An 11,849-nucleotide genomic window follows, 5' to 3' on the forward strand; every position below is an offset into this window, starting at 1 on the left:
CTTTAGCATGCATCCTGGACCCTCGATATAATTTATCAAAAGATAAATATGTAATTAATCAAATTTCAAGAGCTTTAACTTTTAGTACACCTATCACGTATAGAAATTTAGAAATAACTTTATGTGAAATATATGAAATGTATGTAGAACGAATGGGTACGAATATTAGTCGAGTACCTCTATGCCTACTCCTACCAATAAAATTGAAGAAGGTGAGGCTGAAATATTAAATTTATTTCAAGGCATTAATACGTATAGGTATGATACAAATGCAATAAGGTCATCTAGTAATACTTTGTCTACTGCGTCTAACCAAACATCAGAGGGAAGTGCATAAACATGGCTTGCTGAATTAATTGATTACTTTAATCATAATATGCCTACCACTAAAACAATTTTAAAAAGTTCCAAAGATGTTATTTAATTCTGGCAGAGGTACAAATGACGATGGCCAGTAGTATTCGTAATTGCAAAAGATTTGAGACCTCCGGTTAACACCATAGCTTCGGAGTCTATTTTTAGTGCAGGTAAGAAGATTTTGTCCGAGGTCAGGAGCCGATTGAAAGAAGATATTTTGGAAGCATTAATGTGTGTGAAGGATTGGCATGACGGTCATTTCCGACTACAAGATAAACATGCTGAAATTGTATGTCATCAAGTAAGTGATATTTAATTACACCAGTTTAATCAAAATTTGTTATTTTATAATACTTTTTTTAATTTTCTTTAAAAAATTGTACACATTACAAGTTGTTCATATGCAATTTTTAACTCCGTCTACTCAAAACTTAAGTAATCGATCCCAAGCCCGTATGAAGGGGGAGGGTTTATATTTTATCTATTTTAAAAAGAAAAGAAAAAAAGCATATTAATTAAATCTTTTTGCCTGATTTACTTATTTTTGTAAAAAAAAAAAACATAGATTTCATTTGTTTTATTTATTTTCTGCATTTATAAAAAAGGGGAAAAAAATAGGCGAGCTCACGAGCTCGAGGGTCGAGCCGAGCAGAGGCTCGGCTTAGCCCATTGCCATCGCTATGTGCCGTTGATTTTTAATGAAATTTATTACAATTTAATAGAGATGTAGCTAGGGATCATGACGCTTTATATATCATTTTCTATTTTGAACTTTTTCCATGTTTGAGTAGAAATGATCTTGCAACATTTCCCTTTAACCTTGTTGAAGGTTGCTTGTTAAATGGCCATTAAAATATTGAAAATATTTTGTGCTGAAATAGAATATTGATCACTCGATGTTTTTCAGGCTCAATTTCAATCCAACTGAATCGACACCTTCAAATCTCAGCCAAAATCCTACAACTATCAACTCTCACTTCGGTTGCTTTGGTTATATCCACTTAGGACACACGAATGGAGGTGTAATTTTAGCCACAAAGGCAAGGAAAAAGAAGAAAGATGATAGGCACATATCGCAAAGGAGAAGTTGCCCTTTTTCTCTCTAATGAAAGGGGCAAAGACACCATAAGCAACCAAACAAAAAGGGGCTCAAATGTTAAAGTGAATAAATGGGTCAACACTTATAAACCGTCCAAGAAGTGAGGGAATGGGCCAATGAGCAACTCTAATTAAATTAAGCTACTTCCAATTACTCCAAATTATTTTAGGGCCTGATCATTTCATTGATGTGTCAATATTCATTTGGTCGATGTCACTGAGAAATTACATTGATTTAACATCATCATCCGAGAGATTGTTTGACAATAATTTTCCCAACATATGCATTATGTGAAAAAAAACCCAATGAACTAAAAATGCAATGATTTTTTATGCATGATTCAAAACTTATCAATATAATTGGTCGTAACACGATATATGTCATATGTAAATGAAATGACGCTATTATATCTTAAACTGACTATAATTTGTGCTTTTCTGATAATACATAAATTTATAGTATCGTTATAAAGTGTACATCTACAATTAGCTTTATACATCAATTGAAGACATGTTTTCTGTGAATCTTGCCACGTTCACATATTTTATTGTGAATAGCAACAATTCGACACCGATTACAAACATTTCCAATCCTTCCCTCATTGTTTCTAGATTATAAACTCATTTTGCAAGAACTGTTCCTGAATGTCCCTCCTTGCCTAAACCAAATTGAAGTTGAGCAGTCTACTATTGACATCCCAAATACGAACAAGGCATTTTTTTTTAATGCTTGCTGTACTGGGTAGTGCCAATTTTTAGTTTTCAAGTAAAGTCATTTCCACATTAATTACAATATACTTTCGTGATTTGCTTTCCATCCTAATTTATCTTCTCATGAAGTTTTTTCAACATCCAGAAGTAGGCTAACCAGTTTTTGCCTTGTTCTCATCTCTTTATAGAGATTACTTCTTCCAAATCATCATCAGACTCAATGATTATCAATTTGGTAGTACCGACATTTTCTTGATTAGAACATTGCGGGAGTCTTAGAATTACCATATAATTGGTTAGCATCCTTGTTGGAGTTCATGAATCCAATGTAAATCATACGAACTATGTGTAAAATTTAGGAGTACAACTATTCTCTCACTCTCCTACTCCCACTCAAATCGTCGACGGTGTCGTAGCCATCTTCGTTTTTCAATTTTATGCACCAGTCACCGAACATCCAATGCTAGAAAACTCACAAGCCAAGTACAATTTCTCTATTCATTTTTCTGCTCCTATTTCTCTTTTTTAGTACACAAGATTTGTCGATGTAATTGGGATTTTTTACATGGGTTTCTAATTGTTGGTGAGCTTATGTAATTTTATTGAATTTCTAGGGTTGAAAATGGAAACAAAGAAATTGGACAATAAAGGTATAGTGATACGTGTCTTCAAGTGGTTGATTTTAACCTATTGAAGAACATTTTGCTATTCCCTGGAATCAAATTTTAACTATGGCACCAGTTAGCTTTGTTCCTTACAATACAATTTTAGGCTTTATTCACTATTGTTTCCTTTTTGTGTTGGTACTAATGCAGGTGAAAACATAAGTTGTTGTTTGATATTTGGAAATTGGAGTCAGAAGATAGCTAGCAGTCGTAGACTGCAGTATCCTTAAGCAAATGGACTTAGGTGCAATATTCTTTATTTCTTGCAGACTGTAGTGCATTAATAATTGTAATGTAAATATGCATTTGGTTTATTCACAATCATAATTTCGATGGAATATGTTGGCAGATACTGATGTATATGAAGAATGTGGCATAAAGGCTTCATCAAATGACACAGATTTGCAGTCAGGTCTACCTCCACATACATTGTCAACATTAGATAAGCGAAAATCTAATAGATTAGCTTCATATGTTTGGGAACACTTTACACTATTGGGCTTAATGGATGATCTAGACGTTAGGTGTAATTGTAACTATTGTGGAATAGATTTTGCTTATTGCACTAAGAAGTGTGGTACCATCACATTGGGCAATCATTTGACAAACAATTGTAAGAAATATCCAGGTAGATTGGTGGATAATAAGCAAAAAGTTCTTTCTTTTAAGAACAAAGAAGAGTGTGGTGGGAGCAATTGCTCTTGTTGCTATTGGTCAGAGTAAGAAAGAGTGTAGAGTCTCATGTACGAAGATGGTAATATTGGATGAATTACCTTTTAGATTTGTTGAAGCTCGTGGTTTCAATCTCTTTTATAGTGTAGCATGTTCTCAATTTCAGGCTCCATCCCATTGGAATCTCGTTAAAGACATTTATCAATTGCATTTGGATGAAAAGATGAAATTGAGAGATGTGTTCTCTTTCTACCGTCAAAGAGTCCCCGTCACAACTAATACTTGGACCTCCATTCAAAACATTAATTACATATCTCTTACAGCACACTTTGTTCATTTTGATTGGACGCTTAATAAGTGTATTTTGAGTTGTTGTGTTGTTCCAAATCACAAGGGAGAAACTATTGGGAAAATGAAAAAGGCTTGTTTGTATGATTGGGGGATCGAGAAAAATTTTACATTTACTATTGATAATGCAAGCTCCAATTATTGTTCTGATTCTGTTTAATGTTTTGGAGTTCGCGTATGGGTAAAAAAAATTATAGCTACCTTGTAAGTTCCATCCCTGTTCTATTAATGCTATTTTATCTATTAGATAGAAAAGCCTTTAATTTGAGGTTTGGTGGCTGGTTTCAATGTTGTTTTCCTTCTGTTAGGTTTTGTAGTTGTTGGCAGTCTGTGGACAAATACATTGTTGTAAAAAAGTGTTTAAAAGTCAAAGAGTCGAATGGTAGGTTATTTAGATGTTTTAGAAGTCATTAGGGTCTTCTATGGAATAAAGGGAAAGTTGTGGAATTCGTGCTAGCTTGCCGCCAACCTGTTACTCGAGCGATCAAAATTGTAAGCTCATAGCTAGCCCGTCGCCTGATCATCTCTCAAGCGAAATGATGTCATTCACATGTCGCTGAGTTATCGCTCGAGCGACAGTGTATATCGAGAAACACTATTTCCCGTTTCAAAGATTATTGACAGGCCCGTACTACTTAAAACATCCAAACTATAAATACATGTCCCTCACTTCGTAAAACACAGAGATTGAACACTGAGATACATGAGATATTACTCTTTACTCTTCACATACATTGTTCAATCCATATTTGCTTGAGGTTTAGTTTTGAAAAACATCAAATCCACACTAAACAAACACCAAAACACATAATTCCATAGAATCTGTCAGAGTGTTAAAGATCAAGAAAGGTGATCGGAGTTTCGAATTTAGAAAGTTGGTAGTTGGTGTAGGAGCATGCAATCTAAGAGGGCTTTGGTGATTACGTTCAGGAGGTCAGAAAGTGCTAGAGTTAGTTGTATTTGACAGTACTGTAAGTTGATTGTTTATAGTAGATTTATACTGGCATGGGCCCAGAGTTTTTAATCCCGTGAGGGGTTTTCTCCGTCAACAATTCTTATATGTTATTTACTTTTCTGCAATTTGTTAAACTGCGATAATTTAACTTAGGATAGTGTGCATGTGAATTTATTTGAATTAATTAATAATTGTGACTTGTTGCATTTATTAATTGGTAAATTTAAATTCCAGATAAACACCTATTTACCTCACTCTAGGTGTTAGTTGGGTAGAACTTCATTATTTTCAAGTGATACTAAAGCCAAAATTCGATTCCTTGCCCTAATTTAATCTAGATGAGTCAGTCACTTTTAGTACCTCCATTTTTTTACAGTAGTTACTACACATACAAGAAGGTTAGCCTGTTTATGGCTATGTTTGCCGAAGAGCTATGAGAGTGTCGATGTGTGAAATTGTAGAAGAGGTTTAGGATATTCTAGAGACTACACATGAAGAAACCAAAACTATTGAAAACTCCAAACTGCAGATGTTGACCTCTAGGTTTGAAGGGATTAGAGGGAAGGATGCAAAATCTTTCAACGAATTCTATGCGAAGTTAAATGATATAGTGAACTCTAGCTTCAACCTAAGTAATAAAATCCCTAAAATTATGTGAAAGGTCCTTAGGTTGTTACCTGAAAGATTTAGACCCAAGATCACTATCATTGAAGAGAGCAAGGACTTAGACGAAGTCAAGATACATGAACTTGTAAGATCCCTTCAAACCTACGAACTCACCATATCTCAGCTGAAGAAAAATAAGTCGATTGCCTTTAATATCACTAAGGAAGAAGACGATGAATCAACTAATGCAGAGACCCTTAGGAAAGAAGAGAAGGCCTACTTTGTTAAGAAGTTTCAAAAAGTCCTTAGAAATAAGAAAAGACCTCAAGAGAGGAGAAGGGTATTCCTAGTAAATTTCAGAAAGACAAGCATGAGAAGACTAATTCAAGGAATTTTAGTAAGAAAACTCAATCGGTTAGATGTCATGAATGCCACGATTTTGTTCGCTATAGGAATAAATGTCCTAACTATAAGAACCTGAATAAAGGAAAGGGTAAGGCGTTGGCTGTGTCACTAACTGATGATGAAACCAATTCTAGTTATTAAAGTGATTCATCTATCAGTAAGGATGAAAGGAACTATATGGCATTCACGTTTATAGTTAAGAATGAATTGGATAAAGAAAGTGAGAAGGATGAGAAAGAGGAGAGCATCGAGAAATCTGAGGAAGACTTTGAGGATAATAGATATTCATGAGGCTTATTAACAGTTGTTTAAGGAGAGTCTTAAGATTAAAAAGGTCAATAAACTTGTATTGAAGAAGGTTAATGAACTTGAGAGAGAGAAAGAGAGACTCATAGATAATCTGCAGGACTCTTCCAAAAACTTTAGAGAGTTGAGACTTTTTAATGAAAAGTTAGAAACTAAGGTTAAGACATTAACAAGTGATTTAGAAAAATTCAATAAACAACTCCATTCCTTCTTAAGTAGGATTCGAAAACTTGATAATCTATGAATGATGAATAAGCCATTTGGAAACAGGCAAGGTCTAGGATATGTTTAGATTGATAACAATACTGCTAGTACATCCAAGACTACATTTGTCCCAACTACCAAAAAATCGAGTAATGTTGCTAATTATAAACCCAAGGGCAAAAGAGTCTTAGGATAGAGGCTTACTAGATCACGTAGGAACAACCCACCTAGAAACCAACATCAGCAATCGCATAATTTTGAACATATGTTTATTCCTACTTGTCACAATTGTGATGTTCTGGGACACACAAGGCCTAGCTGTCATAAACTTTTTAATATGATGAAAAGTTAGGTTATCTCTAGCCAAGTTAACTTCCTTGCAAATCATGTTAGTCACTTAATTGAGATGATGACACGACTGACTAGGATTGTACCTCCATTTCTAAGAAGGTTGGGTTAAAAAAGTAACCTCCCTAGATGTGATGAAAAACTGAACTTCTATGTTGTCCATGTTGCACTTAAAGCTCAAAATAACTCCATGTGGTATCTTGATAGTGTATGTTCTAGACATATATGTGGAAATAGAGCCCTGTTCTCTACTCTTGATGATTGGAATGGCGGTATGGTTACTTTTGAAGCCAGAGCTACTATACCTATCCTTGGTAAAGGTACCGTCAATATATCTGGACTACTTGTTGTATCAAATGTGCTTTATATGAAAGGTTTAGTCAAATATTTGATGCAGATTATGAGGTTAGTTTTGTCCAAAAGTGTACTGTTCTAGTACCTTACTGATAACATTGTCCTCGAAGGGGTAAGGACGTTTGACGACTGTTATGGAGTTCTTCCAAATACCAACTATGAAGTAACAGTGCTAAAATTGATGTGATTGAACTTTGGCATCAAAGACTCGGTCATATGAACTATAAGAGTTTGTCCAATTTAGCTAAAAAGGAACTTGTTGATGGTCTACCAAAACTTGAACAAATTGAAAACACTATATGTGGACCATGTCAATGAGGTAAAAGGGCTTGATCGAATCTAATATAAAGTTTGAGGACTAAATATCATAAGCCATCTAAAAAGTGGGAGACGTAATTTTTATCATTGAGAGCCGAATTTTGAGAGAAAACAAAGAGAATATACATCGAAGAACGAAGAATTCATCACTTGGATCCGAATTTGAAGGCGTTAATTGAAGATTTCTCAAATTTCTTCATAGTTTAATGATCGAAGTGATGACTTTCTTTTATTTTCCTTGTATTTCTTACATTAATATGCTCGACTCAAATTCTTTGTTTTGGATGAATGATAAAACTCTTTGATTGGTAGTTTTTAATTCGAGACTTTACATTTTTATCTTAATTCTTGTATTGTGATTCCATTAATACGCATATTCGTAGTGTTATAATGTTCGTGCACCATTAGGGTAATAAATTGTTTATTCGTAGTATTGGAAAACTCACGATAAGTAGAACACTATTAATGGAACACACGGACAATAAATATTAAGAATAATATTTATGGCATGCGCGATCATGTGTGATAATCCTGAGTTTGCCATATGAATTCGGACTAGGAAGGGTACCACCTCGCAATAATCATAGGTTTATTATATCTTGGGAAATAATAGTAAATAAAAGTGAAATTATCGATCGTCACAATTGCATGAATTAAAAATTTATTAGTGGAGTCGGAAATCCAATATGCTCACTCATATTTGATTTTTAAGCCAATTTTTATTGATATCACAAGTTTTTGTTACAAAACGTAGTTAGATATAGACAAATCGTCTTTTGGTTACAATCACGAATTTAAATATATCAAATACACTAGAATTGAGCCCTACTCCTCATGGGACGATAACTCTCTCGTCACGATTATTACTTGTACAACGAATCCGTTTGCTTGCGGGATTTTGACAAACATAAATCATGGAAAGCAATCAAATGCTTCAAACAAGAGCAACGTAACCAAGTACTATTTGAGTGATGGAGATGTTTTGACAATTTCTGACATAGATCCAAACTTGATAAGGGGTGAATTTTGGATACAACTTGTGCGTTTCATATGTGTCCCAATCGACATTTGTTTGAAACATATGAAAAATAATTTTTCCTTTATTACACGTGATTTTATTGAAAAATTATTGTTTCCTTTATTTCACGTGATTTTTTATTTTGTTTCAATCTTTATGGTATTTCTAGGATTTGCCATGCACTCCCATAAATACTAGACTCTTTTCACAAGTTGTGTTACTGAAATATAGAATAATTTTGTAGACATAGTTATTGTATTTGTTTTCTCCATATTCATCTATTGAATAAAATACCCCGTTCTTCTGTGAATTAATTCTTTGCGTTTTATCTTTTTGTTTGTTTGCGATCATATATTTCATGTCATGCTATATATATTATCTCGATCCATTTTCTTTCCCAACGTGCATGCGGAATTTCCTTCTACTGTGGATTGAACTTAAAACCCTAGAGTTGGAGTTTTAAAGAAACGTTTCAACTACTTTAAAAAATAATATTAGTTATGTGCCGTCAATTTTTAATGAAATTTATTAATTTAGTAGAGATGTAGCTAGGCATCATGATGTTTAATATATCGTTTGCCATTTTGGACTTTTCCATGCATGTGTAGGATTCCCTTGCAACAAACATCCTTTACTTATAGTAAACAAATCAGAACTTTCCTAGAGTGAGAATGACAGATTAACAGCATGGTTCGAACACAGAGAGCATATTCTGGATTCTTCATAATCTCTGGCTTGCAATACATATGAATTTGTTGCAACTTAACATCATGATATGTATTAAAATAGGATAGTATAAATGAAGACATGTAATGTATTATGTACGACAGAGATTAATTTATCAAACTGTTTATAACATTTCTCGTGTTAAAGACTTGTTAAAGTTTGTCATACTTGATCATAGAGCCAGATTAAAGTATGCAGCAACTGAGATATATAAAAAGGCAACTTCCATGATGAAAAACTGGATAGACAGTGTTAACGGGGACGAACGATGATTTCTTCATGAAATTGTTACACAATAAAAGACTTGAATAATGGAAACTATCCTTATCCACTTGCAAAAGAAAAGCTGACAAACTAATTCTAATGAATTGGTGAACAACTTCCAGTAGCCAGCCAACTAATGAATTATCAATAATTTCCATAATTTAATTCAGTTTGAGCATTGTGCATTGGGAATTATGTAAATTAAAGCTTCTCATCGGCATCTGCATTAAATTTCGTCTGCTAAAAAAATTTCCTAGAAGTACTGAGAATGACAGATTAACCACTTTGAAATGACTTGAAAACACCGACTGAATTTTGGAAGTGGCTACATAATTACGAGTTGATCAACGACTAATTACTAAATGAGAACACTTCCATAAGAAAGAATATTTTAAAGTGTTAATTGTTTGAAACAATCTGCTACGGAAAATATATAGTTAATTATGTTTTGAAGACTTGGCAAGATTATTTGTTTGAAAAGATTAGTTGATGACTAATTCAAATAGAAAGCTGCACTATAAATAGGCATTCCTCTCTCCCGAAATAAACATCCACAAACCACAACAAAAACAAAATATCAGTTGCACTAAAAATGGCTGTTCACTTACTAATTTCTGTTCTTATTATCTCGTTGGCTTCATTTACATATGCTTCTGATCCTGCCCCCCACAGGATTTCTGTGTTGCTGTTAAGGATGCTGAAGCAAAAGGTAAATGCATTTCGCATTCCTAAAATAACAACCTTATCTTGTGTGCAGTACATCAATACTAATCATTATAATCAACCAATTTATTTTTTTTCTTTTAATATTGTATCTCCTAGCAATCTTGCATTAGGGGATAAAAAATTTTATTGCATTCAGTTTCTTCATAATTTTCAGGACAATTTTCACTACATTTGATGTACTAAATTTATGTTGGCTTATAAATATAGATGTCTTAGCAATGGCTTCATTTTTCTTGTAGTTTTTGTGAATGGAAAGATTTGCAAGGATCCAAATATGGTTAGTGCCAATGATTTCTTCTTTCCTGGATTGAACGTGCCTGGAAATACGTCAAATCCCCTTGGATCAAAGGTCACGCCAGTGAATGTCAACCAATTACCAGGACTCAACACTCTTGGCATCTCTTTAGTCCGTATCGACTATGCACCCTATGGCCTCAACCCACCCCACACACACCCTCGGGCTACTGAGGTTCTTGTTGTTGTGGAGGGTACTTTGTATGTTGGATTTGTTACTTCGAACCCTGCAGATCCAAACGTAAAGAACAAACTTTTTACCAAGACTTTGTATCCAGGAGACGTCTTTGTGTTTCCAGAAGGTCTCATTCATTTCCAGTTTAATGTGGGAAAGACTAATGCAGTTGTATTTGCTGGTCTAAGCAGCCAAAACCCAGGAGTCATCACAATCGCAAATGCAGTTTTTGGATCCGACCTGCCCATTAATATAGATGTTCTAACCAAGGCTTTCCAAGTTGACGCGAATGTGATTAAATATCTTCAAGGACAGTTCTGGTGGAACATTGACTAGAAAAGAAATATCTATAATTAGTTTGCCATCTTAAAGATATCTCGTTTGTTATGAAGAATAAAAATGAATAACTGAATAAGTGTTGAGATATGATTCTCTTGAATGGTTTCTTGATCACAAAAATTTCTAAGGAATATAGTATTTTCCATGTAATGTAACCTATGTCCTCCTGAAGCATATTCTATATAAATTCACATGGAATTAATTTACAACTATCAATTAATGGCTTATTTATTAAAGATTTTTGGCTAATGACTTTGTTAGACTTTGTTTAATCTACTAAGAGAAAATCTTATGTGATTAACAAATAATCTAACACAAACTGCCCAACTGTACAAAATTAAAACACAGTTGGTCATCGTTCGCCATTGAATTGATCATACAAGTATTTTTTTTTTTTAATAAAAAAAAATTTAAAGGATCTTTACACTATTTTAAAATGACAGTTGAGTCAAAAAGATTTTAAAATTATCGTCCCCATCTATTGGTTTGTTTATCAGCATCATTTCTATGCTGCTGTTATCTCACTATTTCAGTTAATTCAAGAAGTTGATGATAGAAAGATTGAAACCACAAGTAATTGACGAATTCTAAGACACAAATATTAGGTGGGAATGAGAAAACTGAAAATGCTGTTAGAGAACAATTCTTCTACAAAGCACGAAAGACTTGGGAAGATCAAATGTGTAATATCAATGGACCTCTTCAAGATATATTTTTGGTCATTAATATAGTAATTTTTGGGATGCCTTTTCATAAAAAAATACCACCTATTTTAAAAGCTTAGTAATTGACTTTTACATAAAAACCTGGAACAAAGTATAAAAAAACTGAATTCAGAATATATTAGCAATCTAATCAGCATGGTATCAGCAAGCCGTATGGCCTTCTATTGTGGATTGAACTTGACAGCCTAGAGTTGGACTTTTGAAGAATAGCTTCAACTTCTTTAAAAATTACTAT

The 11,849-nt window shown here is 33.6% G+C and overlaps 1 pseudogene; it reads left to right on the forward strand.

The window, feature by feature from the left end:
- The first annotated feature begins 9,902 nt into the window (after positions 1 to 9,902).
- On the forward strand, positions 9,903 to 11,105 carry LOC111400240 (annotated as a pseudogene).
- The last annotated feature ends 744 nt before the right edge of the window (positions 11,106 to 11,849 follow it).

This window comes from Olea europaea, chromosome 10 (genome assembly GCF_002742605.1).
Source record: "Olea europaea var. sylvestris chromosome 10, O_europaea_v1, whole genome shotgun sequence".
In the NCBI taxonomy this organism is placed as follows: Eukaryota; Viridiplantae; Streptophyta; class Magnoliopsida; order Lamiales; family Oleaceae; genus Olea; species Olea europaea.